The 25,347-nt window shown below is 41.2% G+C and overlaps 1 pseudogene; it reads left to right on the plus strand.

Annotated features, from left to right (window-relative positions):
* Positions 1-242: 242 nt before the first annotated feature.
* On the plus strand, positions 243-5,636 carry LOC128606094 (zinc finger protein 501-like; annotated as a pseudogene).
* The last annotated feature ends 19,711 nt before the right edge of the window (positions 5,637-25,347 follow it).

Below are 25,347 nucleotides of genomic sequence, written 5' to 3' on the forward strand. Positions count from 1 at the left end.
ATAAATCTTCTATAAAGCCATGCTAAAGATATTTCAAGAAACAATATTTATTCAGATGAAATATGGGCTTCTTAAATAGTTTAAATCTGTATTGGAATGGAATTTCATAATAGTTGCATTACCATAACCTCAAATAAGGAGCATCTATGTTTCGATATGAAGAAGATATTGTAGATTAAATCCACTCTCAAAAATGTAACAATGTAGCCTGATGCCAGTTGGCTTGTGTGAGTGTGTGTGTGTGTGTGTATGAAGGCATCACTGCAGTGGTCCCTGTCCTATTTAATAGATGCTTGGTCTTAGAAGTAGAAGTTCATATCGTGTATTAGACTTAATTTATGGTATGATAAAAGTTTAAGGTAACATTTAAGGTAAGGTAAAGTACAAGGTAACCGTTTATTTTGTCCTTATTCGGATTGACTCGAGTCTTCAGGTAGCAGTTATCACACGCGAAATCTCGCGAGAAGAGGTGAGATTAAATATGGCGGCACCCTTCTGCTGACATGCTTCTGGTCTGCTGCTGATGACTTTGCTTGCTGAAAATCAACAAACAAAAATTCCAAATTTCGCGGAACTCGTGCAGTTGCTTTGCTGAATATTTAATGATGGAGACACGCAGCTCTAAAGTTTCAGATTACCCTGGGAAACTAGAGAAACACGTGGACGATGTGAATACAAGCCCTGCCCAGGTGAGTTTCCTGCTATCTGAGCTTAAGTTGATGCATAGAGTCAACTAAAGTGATTATTATATAGACAGAAAACGCAGCATTATATTCCCACTGTCCAATCTCTATCTGGAAGAAGGTATACATTCATCAAAGAAAACAAGTTTCCTTTCATCTTTCAGGCCAGAAAATAAATGCTGATCAACTAAACTGTCCTAATTTGATTGACTGATGTGTATAGATGTTTTGGTAGATATCATTTATTATTATTATTTTACCTATGTAGACTGTCTTATGTCCTAAGTTATATTACACTATTGTTATTTTACACAATATTTATGCCCCCCTACATTACATTTCATTAAACTGTACACCGCCGTATATGTATAATGACAATAAAACTTCACTGAACAACTCATTAGGCTGCTGCCAAGTTTCAGTCAGACACACACATTTAATGCTATTGTCACAGTGACTGAATGTATGTGTGGATATCGCAACTGTGATTGAAAAGTGAAGCCAAAATGTCTCTGAGACCCAGTGGCTGGCTGCAGTACAATTTTTAACCCCACCCTTTTCTCACGTTAGTGTATGGGATAAGGACCCAAAATTGCATTTTAATTTACGGTACATCTCTACAAATTATTTTAGTAATTAGGAGTCGTGTTTTTGGTGTTTACAATTTCGGTTGACCTTCATATCTCAACTGATATTTTTCTTTATACGATAAATACATATTATAGGAGTTTATTTGGTGATGCATGAAAGGGTGTGGCTGATTAGGTGATTGACAGCACACGCTTTCCAATACGGACTACATCTCACAGCATACATGCTTCGGACCTAAACAAGTAGAGTGTCCACTACAAATATGGGTGGGCAAAACCTACTGTCCAACTGGCTGTATGTGCTTCAGGTACAGCTTTCACAAGAGGACGACTCCTATATAGACAGTGGGAGTGCATGATGCCAATGTTGTCCAATCATAAGTGATGCCTTGTTGGTCAGTGAGTGGGTGTTTAATAAAGGAAATCTGGCTTTTGTAAATGTAATTGGGTTAGGCCAGGGGTTCCCAAACTTTTCCAGGGCAAGGCTCCCCAAATGGCATTAACATTTGACTGAGGCCCCCCTTTTGTAAGATGTCTTTAAAACACATTAAAAATACAGACTTCTGAATATATCCTGCTTTTTTTTATTAATAATTGCATCTTACATCTTTACATTAGGAATTGATTGTGTGTGTGTGGTTGTCTGAGAGTGAGAAAGAGAAAACATATTAGTGGGAGGGATGGGCACACCAAATTGTTGAGGCCCCCCGGGCGCCCCCTGGCGGCCCCCACTTTGAAAACCACTGGGTTAGGCAGCTGACCGCAAACCCAATACCACCAACATAAAACCACTTAATCAAGACAGAACAGCACAATGAGTGGTACAATGCAGTGAGGACATCCAATAGTAAGCAAAGCAGTACATATACTTTCCTGTACCTGACATGTATACTTAAACAGTTAAATTATTTATTATGTACTCTCTTGTTATGTATTCTAGAATTAAGTCATTCCAGGTCCTTTATTATTATTTATTATACTTGGATCAAGACACTCCCTTCCAATTTGTGTCTTGCCTCTGCTTTATGCTTTATCTTTTGGCGCTAATGCTGTCTGACCAGCTCCTGGCTCTATAACACATAAGCATAGAAAACTGACTAACTAAGAAAATGTTAGTTTATTTTATTTATTTATTTTTTATGCAAGCTGCTGTGTTGGTCAGTTTTGGTAGTTTTATTAACTGTGGTATGGTGTTTTTAGTTATGGTTTTGTGTTGGTTTTTGTCTCTGGATTATATTCATGAGCACTATAGCATGTGGTAGCAGCTATGTAGCAGAGATGCAAGTACTTAAACACGGACTACTCTTCACTTGGGGCGAATCTAATAATATTACATTTACATTTACATTTATTCACTTAGCAGACGCTTTTATCCAAAGCAACTTACAAATGAGAAAGATAAAAGCAAAGCGATATCAAGCAGAGAACAATACAAGAAGTGCTACCATACAAGATCTATTAATTGAATTCCAGAAGAAGCAAAGTGCAGAGTAGAGGTGTAAGTGCATTTTTTTTTATTATTATTTATTTATTTATTATTATTATTATTATTATTATTTTTTTTTTTTTATTATGAGTTGGTTAGGTGTTCATAGAAGAGGTGGGTCTTTAGCTGTTTTTTGAAGATGGTGAGAGATTCTGCAGTCCGGATCGAGATTGGAAGTGCATTCCATAGAATCTGTGTAGCCTGTTTGGTGATGTAGGGTCGGATTTTCTTGATGTTGTAAAGGATGAACCTACAGGACCTTGCAGTTGCTGAGATATGGTCTGCAAAGGTCAAGCCGTCATCAAGAATCACCCCAAGGTTCCTGGCCGTCCTGGTTGGCATGAGTGTGAGTGAGCCGAGCTGTACAGTGAGGTAGTGGTTGATTGAGGGACAGGCTGGGATCACGAGAAGCTCAGATTTTGCCAGGTTAAGTTTAAGATGGTTTTCCTTCATCCAGACTGAGATGTCCGAAAGGCAAGCAGAGATGCGTGCAGAGACAGATGGATCGTCAGGCTGGAAGGACAAATGGAGCTGGGTGTCATCAGCATAGCAATGATATGAGAAGCCATGAGACTCAATCACCTGCCCTAGATATGTAGTGTAGATAGAAAAGAGGAGTGGACCCAGAACTGACCCCTGTGGAACGCCAGTTGTGAGTTGCTGAGTTTCAGAAATACCTCCCCTCCATGATACCTTGAAGGATCTGTCTGAGAGATAGGATTCCACCCAGCGCAGAACCGTTTCAGTGATGCCCAGGCTGGAGAGAGTTGACAGAAGGATCTGATGGTTCACAGTGTCGAAAGCAGCAGAGAGGTCAAGTAGGATGAGGACAGATGATCTAGAGGTTGCGCTTGCTAGTCGTAAGGCTTCAGTGACGGAAAGCAGAGAAGTCTCCGTTGAGTGGTTGCTCTTGAAGCCAGATTGCTTGGTGTCCAGGAGGTTGTTCTGTGTGAGAAAATTTGAGAGTTGATTAAAAACTGCTCTTTCAAGAGTTTTCAAAAGAAAAGGGAGTAGGGAAACAGGTCTGTAGTTGTCAACTATAGCAGGGTTGACTGATGGTTTTTTAAGCAGTGGGGTAACCCGGGCTTGCTTAAATGAGGTAGGGTATGTGCCAGTAGAGAGCGATGTGTTAAAGATGTGTGAGAGTGCAGGTAATAGTGTGGGAGAGATGGACTGAAGAAGGTGAGAAGGGATAGGGTCAAGAGGACAGGTTGTGGGATGGCTAGAGAGGAGGAGTTTAGAGACATCAGTCTCTGAGAGGGGAAAGAAGGAAGTCAGTTGGGAATATTAATAATAATAATAAGAAGAAGATGATGTTCAAAGGGCAAAAAATGAGAGAGACAGTCAATGATCTAAATTGGGAAAATGGGGAAACCAACACATTATTTTGTAACCCATGTTTCAAGTGTCCCAAATCCTGCTGCTGCTTTTTATTTCTATATTATTTTCATTGCCTGTGATGCTGCAGTATTAGTTTTCCCAATCCTTTCCCAAATATGAAAAAAAGTATTAATTTATATTAAAATATATTGAAACAGGCAATTTATTTTAAATATCCAGTTTCAGTTATTCTTTATTTTTCTCTTTCAGAAAAGAATGTCGCCTCGTACTCTTGCGCTAACAACCCCGAGAAATGGATTCACAAAGAGAAGTGAAAGGATAAAATTCACTACAGCTCAGCATGGAAAGAGTGTTACTCAGGAAAATGTTCTCAAGCGACACCTTCGCATTCACACAGGAGAGAAGCCGTATCAGTGCTCACAGTGTGGGAAGAGTTTTACATACAGGAGTACTCTTAAACGACACCAGCTCATTCACACAGGAGAGAAACCATATCAGTGTTCACAATGTGGGAGTGGTTTTACACAACACGATTCTCTCCGAAGACACCTTCGCATTCACACAGGAGAAAAGCCGTATCCGTGCTCATAATGTGAGAAGAGTTTTAGGTACAAAACTGGTCTTAAAGGACACCAGCGCATTCACACAGGAGAGAAGCCGTATCAGTGCTCACAATGTGGCAGTGGTTTTACACAACATAATTCTCTCCGAAAACACCTTCGCATTCACACTGGAGAGAAGCCGTATCACTGCTCGCAATGTGAGAAGAGTTTTAGTGACAGATATAATCTTAAACGACACCAGCGCATTCACACAGGAGAGAAGCCGTATCACTGCTTGCAATGTGGGAAGAGTTTTATTCAACATAGCGGTCTGCAAACACACCTTCGCATTCACACAGGAGAAAAGCCGTATCAGTGCTCACAGTGTGGGAAGAGTTTTAGTGACGGGAGTAGTCTTAAAGGACACCAGCGCATTCACACAGGAGAGAAGCCGTATCAGTGCTCACAGTGTGGGAAGAGTTTTAGTAACCGACGTAATCTTAAAGGACACCAGCGCATTCACACAGGAGAGAAGCCGTATCAGTGCTCACAGTGTGGGAAGAGTTTTAGTGACAGATGTAATCTGAAACGACACCAGTGGATTCACACAGGAGAGAAGCCGTATCAGTGCTCACAATGTGGCAGTGGTTTTACACAACACGATTCTCTCCGAAATCACCTTCGCATTCACACAGGAGAGAAGCCGTATCACTGCTCCCAATGTGGGAAGAGTTTTAGTGACATACGTTATCTTAATGGACACCTTTGCATTCACACAGAAGAGAAGCCATATCAATGCTCACAATGTGAGAAGAGTTTTAGTGACAGGAGTAGTTTTAAACGACACCAGCGTGTTCACACATGAGAGAGGTCGTTTTTGTGCTCCAAGTGTGGGAAGAGTTTCATGGTTGTAAATGTGTTAAAAACACACAAATGTATACACTGAATTTGTAATCCTGATTTTATACTTACAATAAAACACATTTGATTTTTTATCACCTTAAGAGCACTGGTAGGCACTCACATCTCACCTTGTACCATAATATTGTTACTTTTCTTTAATATATTGCAACAAGGCCTTGGAGAATACAGTCTTGTCCTACTGTATATGGATTTTATTTGTATAGAATGGCAAAGCTTTCTACTACTTTCTACTAACATGGTGTACATAAACAAAGAATAGGCTACTCTCAGAGTAAATACGAGCGAGTATTTACTACTCAGAGTATTTACTAGCAATTTCAGTTACATCAACGCATTAGAAATGTGTGTAGATACTAGGGATGTCACGAGAACTGATATTTCGGTACCAAGTCGGTACCAACATTCTTAAAACGTGACGGTACTTGTTTTTCTGCAGTACCGTTGGAACTGATTCTAATGGAGGTACCGAGGTTGCAATTCTTCCGGACCTGATGGGGGCAGCAAGTACGTGCAAGTGTTTTAGTTGGTCCACAAGTGGTGAAGAAGAACACCTACAAGCACACAGGAAAAACTACAGAAGATTAGCTTAGTTTAACAAGTTTAAGAGTCGTTGAGAGGAAAGCTAGTATCGGTTTCCGGTGTGCAACCGATGCTATGGTTCATTTCAAACAAAGCGAGGAAACACCTGGAATTTGGCGAAGCACCTTAAAGACAGTCCCTATATTGTTTGTTTGAGGCAGCTGGCATTGTAGCCATGAAATCAGCTAACATTATGCTCCATGTAATATTAGCGAAAGCCAGTTATTTGTTAACGATGCTAACATATTGCAATTTTATAAACTACCTCTGAATTGGCCACCATGCATCGCCATTCAGCCCGTGTCCTGCCAGCTAAATGTAGCCTAATGTCACTAATAATTATTCAAATGTTCATGCTTTTAATAAATCCTTTTGGCCTGCCACCATATGAAACCTGAAACCCACTACCACCAACATCAAACCACTTACACAAGACAACAGCACTAAGTGGTACAATGCAATGAGGTCTCTACTAAGGCTAGTATGTAGCAGGCATGGTTTGTGTGGTAGTCATGTTTTTATGTTATTTTCAGTAAAAACCCATTCTCATAAAAATATAAATCAGTCTAAGTAGAATTTTAGGGTAAACTCAAGTGACTCACAGCTGCACCATGTGAGTAAACTTCAAACAAGGGTACAACCAGTGCTGTAGTACAGCCCCAGTAAGATGTGTAAAGGAGCAAAAAGGTAATGGTTTTAACGACTAGTGCTTATAACATGATGATAATGACCAGGGACCTGTCCAGGAACCTACCTGTCCAGGAACAAAAGCACTAATTCGGTGTGTGTGTGTATGTATGTATATATATATATATATATATATATATATATATATATATATATATATATATATATATATATATATATATATGTATATAAAATATATAAAATATATATATATATATATATATATATATATATAAACAGTATCTTACAAAAGTGAGTACACCCCTCACAATTTTTGTAAATATTTGATTATATCTTTTCATGTGACAACACTGAAGAAATGACACTTTGCTACTATGTAAAGTAGTGAGTGTACAGCTTGTGTAACAGTGTAAATTTGCTGTCCCCTCAAAATAACTCAATACACAGCCATTAATGTCTAAACCACTGGCAACAAAAGTGAGTACACCCCTAAGTGAAAACGTCCAAATTGAGCCCAAAGCGTCAATATTTTGTGTGGCCACCATTATTTTCCAGCACTGCCTTAACCCTCTTGGGCCTGGAGTTCACCAGAGCTTCACAGGTTGCCACTGGAGTCCTCTTCCACTCCTCCATGACGATATCACTGAGCTGGTGGATGTTAGAGACTTTGTGCTCCTCCACTTGCCGTTTGAGGATGCCCCACAGATGCTCAATAGGGTTTCGTCCATAACGTTCGCCCTCAGCTTCTTTAGCAAGGCAGTGGTCGTCTTGGAGGTGTGTTTGGGGTCGTTATCATGCTGGAATACTGCCCTGTGGCCCAGTCTCTGAAAGGAGGGGATCACGCTCTGCTTCAGTATGTCACAGTACATGTTGGCATTCATGGTTCCCTCAATGAACTGTAGCTCCCCAGTGCCGGCAGCACTCATGCAGCCCCAGACCATGACACTCCCACCACCATGCTTGACTGTAGGCAAGACACACTTGTCTTTGTACTCGTCACCTGGTTGCCGCAACACACGCTTGACACCATCTGAACAAATTAGGTTATTTTGGACTCATCAGACCGCAGGACATGGTTCCAGTAATCCATGTCCTTAGTCTGCTTGTCTTCAGCAAACTGTTTGCGGGCTTTCTCGTGCATCATCTTTAGAAGAGGCTTCCTTCTGGGACGACGGCCATGCAGACCACTTTGATGCAGTGTGCGGCGTATGGTCTGAGCTCTGACAGGCTGACCCACCACCCCTTCAACCTCTGCAGCAATGCTGGCAGCACTCATACGTCTATTTCCCAAAGACAGCCTCTGGATATGATGCTGAGCACGTGCACTCAACTTCTTTGGTCGACCATGGAGAGGCCTGTTCTGAGTGGAACCTATCCTGTTAAACCTCTGTATGGTCTTGGCCACCATGCTGCAGCTCAGTGTCAGGGTCTTGGTAATCTTCTTATAGCCTAGGCCATCTTTATGTAAAGCAACAATTCTTTTTTTCAGATCCAGAGAGTTCTTTGCCATGAGGTGTCATGTTGAACTTCCAGTGACCAGTATGAGGGAGTGTGAGAGGGACGACACCAAATTTAACACACCTGCTCCCCATTCACACCTGACACCTTGTAACACTAACAAGTCACATGACACCGGGGAGGGAAATTGGGCCCAATTTGGACATTTTCACTTAGGGGTGTACTCACTTTTGTTGCCAGCAGTTTAGACATTAATGGCGGTTTGTTGAGTTATTTTGAGGGGACAGCAAATTTACACTGTTACACAAGCTGTACACTCACTACTTTACATTGTAGCAAAGTGTCAATTTTTCAGTGTTGTCACATGAAAAGATATAATCAAATATTTACAAAAATGTGAGGGGTGTACTCACTTTTGTGAGATACTGTGTGTGTGTGTGTGTGTGTGTGTGTGTGTGTGTGTGTGTGTATATATTATATTTTATATAAAATATAATATAGTGTGTGTGTGTGTGTGTGTGTGTGTGTGTGTGTGTATAAAATGGCTGTGCTGTTTAAAGATGGATTTTCCCTATGGGTGAAAGAAGTGTTTGAGGATATCAGGAGCCCTTCTTCCATTAAATGCCATTCAATGTGCATTTTGGCTGCCTTCTGGAGGCACTAAGAGGACTGTCACTTGTAGACATTTGTAAAGCATTGACAGGGTTCACTGTCTACTTTACAGACTGAATGCTCAGTTCATGTGTTTTATGGTAAATTTGAGTGACTCTCAAACTCAGCAGTCAAGATAACCTTTGGAACATTCTTGCAAGCTTTGGTAAATGGCGCACTTATATAGCGCTTTTATCCAAAGCGCTTTGCACTGTGTCTCATTCACCCATTCACACACACACACACAGCAATGGTAGCAGAGCTGCCATGCAAGGTGCTAACTTGCCATTTCGAGCAGCTTGGGGTTCAGTGTCTTACAAGGACACTTCGGCATGTGGAGTCACGTGGGCCGGGAATCGAACCGCCAACCCTATGATTAGTGGACAACCCACTCTACCTGATCCACAGCCGCCCAGCATTATAAATGCTGCTTTCTGAGGGAAGACCTTTTTACTAGGTGTAACCAGATTGGTCAAAATACATTTTTGATGGCTCTGATGATGCAGAGATACCACAAAATGTATGCAGAATGATGTTTTACTTTATTGCTTCACAAGGTACCCCACCTTGTGCCTGATGCTCCCTGGGATAGGCTCCAGGATCCTCGTGACCCGGAAAAGGATAAACAGTATAGAAGATGGATGAATGGATGGATGGATGGATGGAAATCATACACTTGTATACAGTCTATACCTGAAGCATCATTACAATATTTGCAGTTTTGAGTAACAAGATTAGCTACATCTGCAACTCGTCTATTCTTAAAATACTCATATATGCATAGCTTGTTTCTTATGTTGGTGTAGGGAACCTAGCCAGCGGTGGGCAGAGCTTTGTAGCATTTTCATTCAGTCATTTCAGTCACCATAAAAAAATTAAAATCATTACAATATTTAATAATTTTATAATTAGTCATTGTATCATGTATAATTTTCATGGCTGAAAACAATATTATCAGGTAATACAACCCCAATTCAGAAAAAGTTGGGACAGCTGGAAAATGCAAAAAAAACCCCCCCAAAAAACAGTCATTTGAAAATTCAGTTCACCCTGTACTATATTAAAAACACATTTATTCACACATTATTTGATGTTTTACTTTGTGAATTTTATTTATTTTTGAAAATATGCACTCATTTTAAATCTGATGACTGCAACACATTCCAAAAATGATGGGACAGCTGACTGTTTACCACTGTATAACATCACATTTTCTTTTAATAACACTTATTAAGCATTTGGATGCTGAGTGAAGACACCAGTTGGTTAAGTTTAGCAAGCGGAATTTTCCCCATTCATCCATTAGGTATTTCTTCAGCTGCACAAATGTACAGGGACTTCGTTGCCTTATTTTCCGCTTCATAATGCACTGCACATTCTCAATCGAAGACAGGTCAGGACAGCAGGCAGGCTGTGCTAGCACCTGCACTCTCTGTTTACGCAACCATGCGCTTGTAATCCGGGCAGAATGTGGTTTGGTGTTGTCCTGCTCTGGAGAGCAGCACATGTTGCTCCAAAATGTGTACATATCTTTCTGCATTAATGCTGCCCTCACAGATGTGCAAGTTACCCATGCCATGGGCACTGACACACCCCCATACCATGAGACCTTGGATGGTCCTTTTCCTCTTTGGCCCAGAGAACATGGTGGCTGTTTTGTCCAAAAACTATTTTAAATGTTGACTCGTCAGACCATGATTCCGGTGTGCTACTGTCCATCTCAGATGAAACCGAGCCCAGAGAAGTCGGCAGTGCTTCTGGACAGTGTTGATGTGTGGCTTCTGCTTTGCATAGTAAAGCGGTGAATGGTGTCGACTGACAAAGGTGTACCAAAGTATTCCCAAGCCCATGTCAGGATCTCCATTACAGACTCATGACGGTTTTTAAGACAGTAATGTCTGAGAGATCGGAGATGGCCTTGCCCTTTACGCACCGAGATTTGACCGGATTCCTTGAATCTTTTAATTATATTGTGCACTGTAGAAGGTGAAATGCCCAAAATCCTACAGATTAGTCTTTGGAGAATGCTGTTCTCAGAGTGTTGGATTATTCGTTGACGCATCTGTTGGCAGATTGACGAGCCTCGACCCATCCTTGCTCTTGAAGAACTAGTCCTTATTTGTAGGCTCCTTATAGACTATGATTAGACGATTGCCTCACCTGTTTCACATCACCTTCTTATTTCAACTTGTCACATCACTATTAGTCCTAAATTGCCCCGTCCCAACTTTTTTGAAACATGTTGCATCCATCAATTTCAAACTAAACCTTTATCTTAAAAAAACTTATGCATTTTATTAGATAAAACATGAAATACCTTTTGTCTTTATATGTCTTATGTTTAAATACATGTCAAAGTACATTTACACATCACTCCTCTTTGTTTTTATTATTTTCCATAATGACCCAACTTTTTCGGAACTGGGGTTGTGTTATGATAGATAAATGTGGCACCTTCTGCTCTTCCCCCAGTAAATTCAGCATCTGGCTCATATTCAGGAACTGGATCATTTGATATGTTACTCTCAATAGGCTACGATCATGTTCATAATCATCAAACTCCATATTTTATTTGCTGACAGCTTCATCATCAGCTCCACCTTCAAACGACGCTATTATCCATCCATCTTCTATACCGTTTTATCCTTTTCAGGGTCACAGGGAAACCCGGAGCCTATCAGGAAGCATCGGGCACAAGGCGGGGTACACCCTGGACAGTGTGCCAATCCATCACGATACTATTATTTTATTAAATTTATGACATTTGGCAGACGCCCTCATTGGACACTTGTTCTGAAGTAAATTGCTGAGCCATGTCAAGTTTTGTAACATTTCTTTTATGTCTGGGGTCATTATGATTGACATATTACATCACCGTTGTTTACCAAACATTCACACCTTGAGGAATAAAAGTGAATTGCACTTATTGAGCCGTGAGAGATTCAATTTTGTTGCACAGAAAAATATACTTACACTATTATATACATCAGGTTAGTAGAGACCCTATAAACATTTTACAATAAATTAATTACAAAAAAGATATTATTTGACAATTTTATTTTTTTAAAATATTGTTTATAATAAATAGATTGAGGAATACTAAGAAGGTGGAGGTCTAATGTGAAAAAATTAAGGAGGGGGAGGGGACTGGATTATGTACTGGGTCGCTAACGACTCGCGGTATGCTTTTGAGGGTTAATATGATTACAATCTGAATTGATTAGTCTTATGTTCATTTTGCTATGGTACATAGTTATGAAAAAAGAAATACAAAAAAATCAAGACGTTCACTGTTTGAGGAAATCGCACTTATATAGCAAGGTTTTAGACATCTTTAGACAGACTTAACACAGCACTTGTTAAACTGACACCTTCCACAACATGATCAATATGGGGCAATACTGTTCAGAAGGTTGTTGGTTCAAGCCCCAGCACTGCCAAGCTGCCACTGTTGGGCCCTTGATCAAGGCCCTTAACCCTCTCTGCTCCAGGGGCACTGTATCATAGCTGACCCTGCCCTCTGACCCCAACTTCCTGACATGCTGGGGTATGCGAAAAAAAGAATTTCACTGTGCCGAAATGTGTATGTGATCAATAAAGACTCATTATCATTATGATCTTTGCAGATAGAATATGAAGGCAAGATTCAAAAGTAAAATAAAAATCAAATAAAATATTTCCACATTGTTTTGTTGAAATGTACATACATTTCTTTAAAGTAAAGATGCCCAAGCATTTTATACGCATTTACCTGATTTTTCATCATTCTTGGCTGTTTTCTGGAATTCAGTCACAGCAGCATCTGACAGGTTTTCCCAGACCAACACACATATCTCAGTGCTAAGAGAACACAGTGTGTTATTACCTGTCTCAGTATGGGCCATTTGTCACACGACAAAAATATCCAATTTTTCACCAAAAGTTTTCACCAAAATGAAGCTACATTCTGTTTCTGTTTTCCTTAAAAAAAAATGATGTAAGACATCTTGCAGAGATGTCCCACAGAGACTCTAATGGCCAACTAGAGGAGCCAGATTAAAGGCTACAGCAGCAGAATCATCTCTAAAGCCTCTTTGACAGAGTTCACTGTGGCTGCTCAAAGGCTCCAAACTACTATAAACTCGGAATGAAGATGCACTGCCTGAAGTGGATCTTCAGAGTTTTCTGCAGTGTACATGAAATTTTGAGTAGGCATTCAACAAGTCAGTGCTGTATCAATTTGCTAGAGAGGAGTGAAAGTGTCTGTCCTGTGGTGTGATGCTGTGATGAGGTGCTCTACTAATACACATGGCGGAGAGGAAGTTTGAGATACTCAGACACGGAGTTCAAACTCGTAGGGAGACGAATGCTACTTTCTAAAGCGTGTTCATTTTGGGGATGAAACTGAAAAAAGAAGAAAATGTTCAGTATGTGAAATAAAGATTCAATAATTATCAATCAAATATTTCCTCAGTGGTACTTGGTGGTAGTCTATACCAGGGGTATTCAACTACAATTTGTGATGGTTCACCTACATAAAAGTTCTTGTCTACAAACTTAATGATAACAACAGTTACATTTTTAATACTTAACTTTTTATTAGTTTATCACTAAAAATAAGAAAATCTGGAGTGCTTGTGTTTTATTGCACACTGGTATGTATTAGAAATTCCTCTCCCACATTACATTTCATTATACTGTACACCCCCGTATATGTATAATGACAATAAAACTTCACTGAACAACTCATTAGGCTGTTGCCAAGTTTCAGTCAGACACACACATTTAATGCTATTGTCACAGTGACTGAATGTATGTGTGGACATCGCAACGGTGATTGAAAAGTAAAGCCAAAATGTCTCTGAGGCCCAGTGCCTGGCTACGGTACAATTTTTAACCCCACCCTTTTCTCACGTTAATGAATGGGATAAGGACCCACAATTGTGTTTTAATTTACGGTACATCTCTACAAATTATTTCCAGGAGTAGTGTTTTTGGTGTTTACAATTTCAGTTTTCCTCTCCTCTCCTGATCCAAATCATTTTACTCTCCAATATTTCATGGAGAGTCTTAAAGGACAGAAAGTAATTGCGTCTCTAGTGAGACGCTACATTAAGTGTGATTTCATTGAGCTCAGAACTGCAAGTTTGCTATTTCTGCCTCAGTGTTAACATAACTTGGCATACATTAAAATGCACACAGCACACACAGGGAAATATATTCATTATTGTATTAAAGAAAATTGAATGTAAAGTCAACAGAAAGCATTTTGGTTGCACGAGAAATTTTATAACCTGCATGTATACAAAATTAATGTCACACTTCTGTTGCTTTCTCCTTGCTTAATGGTAAATGTGATCTTTTTTTTTGTATACATCGTTGACCTATGTTGGAAAAAAAATGCATCAACTGTTTGTGCTAACATCCTGTTTATAGTGTATGGTTATGGTGGTTGAATTTTATCAGTACTGACTACCTGGCTGCTCACATTCTAATAAAATTTTGACTTGAGAGAGTAAGGAAGGAAACAAACAGAAGCAGCCAGCTAGAGGAAACATGAGAGAAACAGCATTTTGTACATAATATATATATATATATATATATATATATATATATATATATATATATATATATATAATACCATCCAAACACAGATATGACAGAGAAAATTAAGTTGGATTCTTATTTGTTTTAAATGAATGAATTTGCAGCTAAAATGATGCTGTTTTCTAGTTTTGTTTTGTTTTTTGCATGATGATACTCATATATTTCTGCTAATGCAAAGTTGAATATTGAAAAGCAGGAGGTGTGACATATGAAGGATTTTAAGGATACTACACTGAATGGATAACTGGATACAGACCACACCATGGGAGATGCTATTTAGAAAGAAAAAAAAAGCTTCCCTTTTTGCAGCTGAAGGCTACATGAAATTTTAAGAAGAAAATTAAAAGAAAAAATCTGAGCTCACTTTCAAACTGATTGGGGCATTTAGGGTGTGTATAAAGTCATGCTGTTTCTTCACATTTCACAGTAATTGTAACTTTTCATGGACACAAATAAGCTTACAAGCAGTGTGTTGGTAATACAAGCCACTTTCATCTAGATAACAAAGTAACCACAGACCTAATGAAGAATTTTCTTTTATAATCCATATTCTTTGTGTGCAGTGTTTTCCATCTCTGTATTTTCCTCTCCTCACATCCACTTTGCTGTGTCTGAAAACCATGGATGAAATCAGCCAGCTGGTGAAGGCTTCTGTAAGGAGGCATTTATTGAACAATTACAATATAGATGGAAAGAGTCTCTAGTGTCAGCACTTTGTAACTGTCAGAAGTAAAGTTGTAGCTTTAAGTTTCTCAGTATTCTGAGTTCAGACTACAGAATCGGACTAACTAATTCAAGAGATAAAGAAAGAAAGAGACTTGTGATGGAACAACTGTTTAATGCTGTTATCACATAAATGATAGCAGGAAGTAACTTGTCTCACAGAACTAACTAACAGGTACTAATGTTACACAACATTAAGCATGAATGGAAGCTAATAAAATGTTTGATGTATTGTTATTAAATAAATGAAATAATGTAATAATTGAACGCAAAGATGTGGTAGAAGAGTAATAAAACACGTTGGGGTGTGCTGTTATAGGAAAATAATCAACACAGTAAGCTTAGTGTCTTACCGGATCAATCCTATTCATTTCAGTTTTTTTTGTATAGTGCTTTTAACAATGAACATTCTCACAAAGCAGCTTTACAGTAATATGTAAATTCAGGATATAAATTTTAAATGTATAAATTTATCCCTAATGAGCAAGCCAGAGGTGACAGTGGGAAGGAAAAACTCCCTTAGATGACATGAAGAAGAAACCTTTAGAGGAACCAGACTAGGTAGTCGTACACCATTTTCCTGTAACAGCATGGCTATATTGTGTTTTAATTCTTATATTCTCAAATACCCGGTTAGAATATGGGTTTAATATAATCAGATTTTTTTTCTATTACGTGAAGACATTATAATTGTAACCTCCTGTCTGTTATCATTTGAGTTCATAATATTTTATATTCATTTCATGCTCAGCACTGATCTTCTGATTATCCTTCATAATCACCTGAAAATAATGAATAAACTGAAATAGAAAGCTTTCAAAAAAGATTTGGTGAATTATTATTTTTTTTAAATCCAAATTTTCAATGTGTCTAGTGAATGTCTATGAAGTGTGTCGGTGATTTACAGCTTTTCATTGAAAATGAAGTGGGTTTAGGCTTCGTTATTTATCAGAATATGAAAAAAAAAATGCATATAGATGTAAAAAGTTTTTTTTTGTGTGTGTGTGTGTGTGTGCAAAGGACAATCATGGAAATTGTTCCAATTATGCAATAATCTACAGCTGCTTTGGAACCGCATAGAAAAGAAAGCACCATTATCGTTAACCTTACAATAACCCAGAGTGTCCCAGTGGAACCCACACCAGCTGTAATTAGAGGATGCTCTGTTCAGTTCACTTTCAGGTTTAATGAGGGTCACCATTTATTATTAATGTGGCATCCCACTTGGAGTTTAGATGCTAAAACCATCCATTTAATACAATACAAAGCTGCTGAACATGCACCACCTGTGTAACATTGCTCCTAATTGTGGTGAAGCTAGAAAAAGGGGTTATAAAAAACCAACAGGACCAATGTGGTAAATAGAAAAAAAAATTACATCGACTATGCCACCCTGGGACTTACACCCAGGGATATATTACTGACCACACAGTTATTAACCCCAAAGGTTCATAGGTTCGTTATACGCTGAATAAAGGGCAAGAGATGGGGGTTCCATTACCAGAAATAGACAATTATATTCACATACAACACCTACAAGGATCTGAATTGGCCAAGTCCGACAAAGGCTAAAACATTTGAAGACGTCATCAATGGTCAGAGGAACAAATTAAACACACACAAAAAACAACCAAATTTATAAACAAATACTACAGGGTGGAGGTTTTCCAATAAGGATAGAGCAGGCTAGCTATACCAGCTATGGACCCAAGAAACCCCACACCACTCCAGTAACCACGCACTCTACACACCGTGAAATTGAGCATACTGTAGGTGACAAGCATGGCACTCGGTGAGGAAAAGAGCCCACGACCAACACAGCACAAAGAAGCTAGCCCACCTGCTCATAACACTCCACACCTGTGGAGACCTAAACAGACATAAACCCAAATAAAGGCTAACTTGACTTTAATAGATCATTAGCACAAAAAAGGGGAAAAAAACAGTATAAACACAACTCATAAACACAAAAATTCCTACAGCCAGGTGCACAACAGCTTAGGTCCCACAAGATCGAAAAGCCAAATAAGTGGTAGCACAATATTTCGAACAACTCAAATCCGCTAAAGGAATTTTAAAAAAAAACTACCAAAGACCTCACACAGCCTGCAACACAGAATCAAATTGGGATTGACAAACAAACCGAGGACAAATGAGTAAAAATAAACCCACAAAAATAAAATATCAATAATAATAATACAATAATGCAACAACAAAAAAGCAAAATGAAACAAAACAGGAACAAATAAGTGATAAAAAGAAAAGATTACCTACCAAGATAGTAGATGTTGATTAACGATGTTTATGCTACCAACAGCTGGTACGCCAAATATGCAAAATCATTAGGAATAGAAACAGTCATTAAGCCTTCCATTAATCCAAACCGGAACCCCATGATTTACCTTGACAAACCTACCTAAGAGCAAGCAGGCTATCCTCAGTGGTATGTTTTGTTTTGTTAACCACATGTCTCCAAATTACTCTATCATCGATAAAAGAAATAAATATTACTTAATACAAACACTAAACACATAGCCCCCCATTAATAAACATACCTCTTCAGTAGCGCTGAACTGGAAACGGAAATATGGTGCAAGTGGATCCTCGACCATAACTAATCCAAAACAGCAAAGACAGGGGCTTAAATACCCCAATAGTGGCAGCTCATAGACCATTCATCCACAATATAATTACAATGCCAACAACGCCAAAAGAAATAATGTTGCCAAACCCCATTACATTCTATCACCTACTTGTTAAATCATTGCCCTGACCATAAGCCAAAACTAGTACCCCACACTAATCAACTCCAAGTTTAAAAAAAGCCGATATATACTAGATACAGGGCCCGGGGCAAAAACTGCCCCTCCTACCCTCCCCACTGCTTGTGGGAGTTGGTGAACATTCAAATGTTGTCCTGCAGTGGCTCATCCTGTCTGTTGCACAGCCACTGCACCAATACCAGGCTGTCCCAAGGACAAGGCAACAGGTATGGGTGGGGAACTTGACAAAACAGATGGCGAACCCAACTCCAAGCTATGAGATGGCCCATCAGCTACTGAAGCCATAATTACTACATCAGAGGTCACTAGATATTCTTTGGATAAACCTGTGTTGTGTTTGCAATTATTTGATATCCATGAAAGTAGAGTATTTATGTGAATTTTGTTAACAAAAGATCAAAAGGTTAAACAATAAAGACAATTTTTCACAGCCTTTTCTGCTCATATTTACCAAGGGTGCCAATATTAGTGGATGGCACTGCAATTCAGAAGCAGCATGGGCTGGGGGTGGGGGGTAAACCTCCAGCTGCTGGCCTCAGACATCCTCTTCCAGCAGAAATACCTGGTCCACCTGAGAACTATCAGGGGGGATAACGGCCAGCAAATCTCTCCATATTTGAGTCTTCAGCAAGGCGCAATGGACATGCTTTACGATACTCAAATCATCCACAGGTGCAATAATACACACCATACCTCCCTCCCTCGGTGCCCGCACAAACTTATACACCACTGGACTCCACAGATCTTGAAGTTTATGATGACCCCTTGTGTCATAATTATGAAGATAAACAACTGACCCTCCTTTATTGGTGTATCATAGACATGCTGGTCATCCTGCACCTTGCGGCGATCCACAACAACCCTTACTCATTCTCGTGCCCCTTCAAAAGCCACATGTAACCTGGTTTCATGCTCTAAGACCCACTCATGAACATCACCTTCCCCAAAACCTGGGTCACAGTCTCTGCCTGTTGATCTCTAGTGGGAAAAGGAAGGGTATACTTACTGAACACATCAGTCATGACTAAAACATGTTCATATCCCAGAACAAGATGGTTCTAACACTGTAAAATCAATAGCCAAGATTTCATTTGACTTAGAAACTAATACATGGGTCATAAAGCCACAGGTAAGTGGCTGTGAGTCTTTGGCCAGCTGACATCTCTCACATTCCCAACACTATTGTGTCGCCTCTACTGAAATACCTGGCCTATAACACCACTGACATATCAACTCAGTGTTATGCTCAAAACCCTGAGCATATACACTGTGTGTTCCTGCATAGTGGCTAGCATAGGCCATTGGCTAAACATTAGCCCCCTGCTCTTGGAAGCATTCACTTCCAGGATAAAAGGCAGGGAGAAATATGCATAAGCCAGCACTGGGTCCATGGTGAGCTTTCCTTTTAGTGAATCAAAGCTTACCTGACACTGCTCAGTCCACATTTCAGACAAGCTCCACTCCGCTCACTTTCTGGACCCTGAGCAAGCACACCCTGCCACTAATTTATGCAGAGGGGCTGTCAACTTGGCAAACCCCTCCACAAAACGGTAATAGTAGCCAGCAAAACCCAGAAAAGAGTGCGCTTCTGTCACACTGGACAGGCACTGCCACTGAGCCACTGCCTCTATCTTACTTTGGTCAGTTGACACCCCCCTCTGATGATATTACATGTCCTAAATATTTTACCTCCTGCTGCAAAAACGAATACTTTGCTAACTTAACCTTCAACCCCTCATGCTCCAGCCAGCTCAAAACCAATTCCAAATGCTCCAAATTTTGGGCTATTGAGGAAGAAAATGCCACCACATCATCAATATATAAAAACAATGGTTGACATTGCTGGTCCCCACACAACCTTTCCATCAACCATTGGAACATTCTTGGGGCATTACAAATCCCAAATGGCATTCGATTCCATTCAAATAGTCCAAACGGCGTGCAGAAGTCAGTCTTAAATTGGTCTTTCTCAGTGACAGGGGCCTGTTTGTACCCACTGGCCAAATCCAAAGTGGAGCACCAATGGCCCCTACCAATAAGTTTAAGGATTCCTCAATCTGAGGCAGGGGAAACATCATTCCTGTTCCTGGAATTTAGCTGATATCAATGCACATGCACAGACTACCATCTTTTTACTTAACTAGGTGAAGGGTTAAAGGTTGAGGCCTACAGGCCACAGCTTTCCCTAACTGGTGCCTCCAACAATTGTTTGATATGTGCTGTCACTACCTTCTACTCAGATGGAAGTATCCGCCGATGCCATTGCTGGACTGGTATGTCACCCAAAAGCAGATCGTTGTGAGAAATTAATTTAGTACACCCCAGATCTCCCTCATAGGCAGAGAACACCGGCTGGAACTTGTGGAGCAAAGCCCATAGTTGATTTTGTTCTTCCTCTGACAGACCAGACAAATCCGTTGCATTAATTTGTTCCTGCACTGTGGAAACTGCCTCAGAATTCTGGGAGCTAATAGTAGCTACAAATGGCTGAACCTCCATAACACCGCTAGGCAAGCTCACAACATAAACACTACTCAGAGTACCGATGGTGCAACGAGGATAAAATATTACATCGGTCACACCCACATTAACAACAGGTACATAAACTGTTCCACAAGTCACCTGTACCACCACAGGGGAAGCCAATAACCCAGCAGGTAGACTATACACAGGAGGCTCAAAAAGTACAACATCAGTAGAATATTGCTCAGAACAGGTTGCAGGAACAAGTCTCATAGTGTCACCCAGAATGCGACAGGACCGATAACCCCACATCTTAACCCACTCCACTCAATCTACACCAGATGGGATACAGGCCTCATGACCTCAGCTGGTTCCTTGCCTTACTTTGCCTTGGAGAACTGCTTTTTCTTAGCATGTTTAATACTTTTTTTTCTTGTGTCATTCCACATTATTAAACATAACTTTATTTATGGACTTTAATGTTGTGAATTCTTTATATTTCCAGATTTCTTGAGTTAATACTGATGCCTGGTGGAAATTTCATGTGAATAAACTCATTGGAAAAATATTTACTGAACCAAATGTTGATGCATCCAATACTTATTTCCCCCATTGTAGTAGAGTAGAGGTGGGGTGATGACACACCAGCTGTTTAAGCTCTTGTTGCAAAGGATTATCAAAAACATGTTCAACAAATTAATCACAAAGTAAAACTTCAGCATTCAAGATAATGTTAGGCAACTGCTGCTTAACCAGGAGGCTCATCAGGGTAAGAGAGAACTCTAACAGAGTCTCCCCCGGTTGCTGCCTCCTGGAGAAAAAGGCCTCCTGTAAAGCTACATAGGCCAATGAACACCCATATAGTTCACACAATGCACAGATAATTTTCTCCGGATCCCCCTGCCCCTCATCTGATTGATACTGAATCTCCTTCCGTGTCACCTCCTCCAAATTATCAAAAATAAGAAAGCCTGATCAACAGGAGAAAGTTATCAAGCCCGCATCAGAATATGTGAGTCTAGCGGCGTGGGAGTGGAGTGAGGAGTGGAGTGGCGTGATTTTGCCTGGAGCGAGGAGCGGATTTTTGAAAGTCGGAGCATCGTGGTTTTCTCTTGCTCCAAGAGCGCTCTACTACCACTCCATTACAAGCACAATTCATGTTCAATGGCTCATAATGCAACTTAATAATAGCATGAACAAATTCATGTGTTAAGCACAGTTGAACACCAGTGACAAAGATTTTCTGAAATAATAGAATTATTTATATAGAAATTAGAATGTGAGTGCATTTCTTGGAAAGAAAATATAATTCAATCTAATTTAATTTATTTAACTTTTTTTAGTCTGAAAAATTCATTTATTTCATTTAATGTAATGTTTTTCATTTGGTAATTTAGCTAATTTAGCATCATCCAGCATTTTTTTTCCTTTTCAAAAGAGAGCAAAGCGATTGGCTTTATTGACTTGGGCTAATATTACGTTTCCAATATGTCATATCACATCAAGCCAGCGACTACAATTCCCATCCTGCACTGCAGCCTACATGTGCCATCATGGACTGCAATTCCCAGAACACACTTTCATTCTAATCACGCACTCCTGCATCCAATTTACACTCACAATCACACCACACATATAAGAGACTGTTCAAACACTTAGTCTTTGCAAAGTATATGCTCAGTTGCCTTGTCTCTGTCGTTACCAAGCCTTATATCGTGTCTGTTTATTCTGGTGTTTTGACCCTGCTTACGTTTATGACTTTGTCTCTTTGCCCTGCCCTGTTTGTGCTGTTTGCCTGATTGCCTGACCTCTGCATGTTCATGGTTTTTGACTTCTGCCTTATCTTTGGATTCCTTATTGTTTGATTAAACTGCCATACCAGCACTTGCTTCCATCATAGCCTACATTATGTGACAGAATACTTCGCCTCAACATGGATTTAGCAGGAGAGCAAGGAGATCGTCACACTAGCGTACATAGGGATGTCTGGCCACCATTCATGTCAGGCCAGCTTCCCCCAGTGGACTGACATAGACCTTCTGGATCCGAATTATGGATTGTGTGACTACCCGTGGCAGTTCCTGTTCCACTGCCAAATGTACTTTTCAAGCGAACCCTAGCCAGACAAGAGGCAGTGGCACGGGTTCATTGTGTCACGGCTTTATGGCCCGGCTTACCACTGGGTGGAGCATCTGGCCAATACAGGGTCCAGTGCCCTCTCCAATGTAACTCAGTTTGCAGAATTATTTCTAAAGGAGTTTGGGAATCCAGGGCAGAACTGCAAGCTGGGTGAGCTTTTGAGGGGAGTCAGCGTGATGAGCAAGCCCGATCTGCTGTTCCACACATTTTATGAGTGGATTGACAGGGCGGCCTTCACCACTCAGCTACAGTGCCAGGCTGATAGGGCATCAGTAGGGGTAACGCAGGCATGCAAGACTGAGGGCTGCCGTAAAGAAGCCACCCTACACTGTCCAACATGCAGTCAACTTGAGATACATAAATCCTATTTCTGCTCCCAGGAATGTTTCAAAGGCTTCTGGTGCACCCATAAACAGCTCCACAAGAGAGCAAGAGCCAAGCTCAAGCTTGAGACCCACAAGGTGGTCTCACCTGCTGAGCTGCAGCCGGAGGTCACTGTGGTGACCTCCTCTCCAGAGCTCCAACCTGAGACCCATGAGATGGTCTCACCTGCAGAGTTCCTGCCGGAGGTCAATGTGGTGACCTCATCTCCAGAGCTACAGTCTGAGATCCACGAGGTGGTCACTACTGTAGAGCCCCTGCCGGAGGTCCACGTGGTGACCTCTGCTCCAGAGCTACAGCCTGAGATACATGAGGTGGTCTCCACTGCAGAGCCCCTGCCAGAGGTAAACATGGTGACCTCCTCCCTAGAGTTCCAGCACAAGACCCATGAGGTTGTCTCATCTACAGATCTCCAACCCGAAACCCATGAGGTGGTCTCACCTGCCGAGCTCCAGCTGGAGGTCAACGTGGTGACCTCCTCCCCAGAGCTCCAGCATGAGATCCATGAGGTGATCTCATCTACAGAGCTCCAGCCAGAGGTTAACATGGTGACCTCATCTCCAGAGCTCCAACCTGAGAGCCACAAGGTGGCCTCACCTGCAGAGCTCCAGCATGAGACCCACGAAGTAGTCTCAGCTCCAGAATCCCAGTTGGACGTCAACATGGTGACCTCATCTCCAGAGCTCCAACCTGAGACACACGAAGTAGTCTCAGCTCCAGAGCCCCAGTTGGAGGTCAACGTGGTGACCTCATCTTCAGAGCTCCAGCTCAAGACCCATGAGGTAGTCTCATCTCCAGAGCCTCAGTTGGAGGTCTCATCTCCAGAACTCCAGCATAAAGCCAAGTTCTAGTCTGAGGTCGATGAGTCGGCCTCCCAAGCCAAGTTCCTGTCTGAGGTCAACGAAACGGACAATCAAGCCTTATTTCCTGTCCGAGGTCGAAGAGACACCCTCTCAAGCCAAGTTCCTGCCCGAGGGTGACGAGGTGACCTCCTGCACCATGTTCCTGTCTGAGGGTGACAACACAGACACCCACATTCTGATCACGCCTGAGTCTGCTGACACGGCCAGCCAAGTTCTCCTCATGCCTGAAGCCAACGTCATAACCAACCAAGCTCTGCTCACGCCCGAGTCTGCTGACACAGACAACCAAGTTCTGCTCATGTCCGAGTCTGCTGACATGGACAACCAAGTTCTTCTCATACCCGAGTCTGCTGACACGGACAACCAAGTTCTTCTCATGCCTGAGTCTGCTGACATGGACAACCAAGTTCTACTCATTCCCGAGTCTGCTGACACAGACAGCCGAGTTCAGCTGGCCGAGTCAGTGAAGAACGACACTTAGCCTCTCTGCATGACTGAGGACACCACTCAGCACCTCTATACAGCTGAGGATGCCACTCCGCCTCCCTGCTCCACTGAGGACATGGCTCCACACTCAAGAAAGGCCGATGACATGGCCCACCAAGTCAAACCTCCATCTAAAACTGACAACACAACTTCCCAAGCCTGGGTATCGCCTAATGACCCCAGCGAACGAGCCCCAGAGTTATGGCTGCTCCTCGGTTCCTTGAGGAACCTGCTACTTGTTGGACAAGGCCTGCATTGGAACCTGAGGGGCTATGTGAACATTTTGCCCAGAGGGCCAGGACCACCGGGGGAGGAAGTGTATTTTGGCCCTTCGGGAGAAGTGTCCTGGTGGGGGGGGGTTCTGTCATGTCACGTCAAACCACTGACTACAATTCCCATCCTGCACTGCGGCCTACAAACATGGCCATCATGGACCGCAATTCCCAGAACACACCATTCTAATCACGCACTCCTTCATTCAATTTACACTCACAATCACACCACCACACGAGACAGTACAGGAATCATTGGGGTTTAGTCCAGCTGAATTAGTTTTTGGTCACACAGTATGGGAATCCTTAAGACTGTTACGGGAACAATTACCTCTACACCAGTGTCAGTGCTTGAATATGTGAGTAGAATACGTGAACACTTGCATAAAGTGTGTGGAAAGGCAAAGATGAATTTGACAGGAAAACAAAAGTGAATGAAGCAACAATTTGACACAGTGATACTCAGAATTTCCAAGTAGGAGACTCAGTTTTGGTGCTGCTTCCCATTCCTGGTTCAACAGTACAGAAAACATCTTGGCAGATGCCCTCTCACGAGCTTATGCTTACTAGATGGTTAAAGTAGTCAAAATGAATTTGCCTTTTATGGGTGGGGGTGTTATGTCAGGAGACATATTGTATGTATGTGTGTGTGTGTGTGTGTGTGTGTGTGTGTGTGTGTGTGGGTGGGCGCTCTCTCTCTCTCCCTCCCTCCACCTGTTTCGCTCTCACAGGTCGCTCCGCCCTAATTC

Source organism: Ictalurus furcatus, chromosome 3 (assembly GCF_023375685.1).
Source record: "Ictalurus furcatus strain D&B chromosome 3, Billie_1.0, whole genome shotgun sequence".
NCBI lineage: Eukaryota > Metazoa > Chordata > Actinopteri > Siluriformes > Ictaluridae > Ictalurus > Ictalurus furcatus.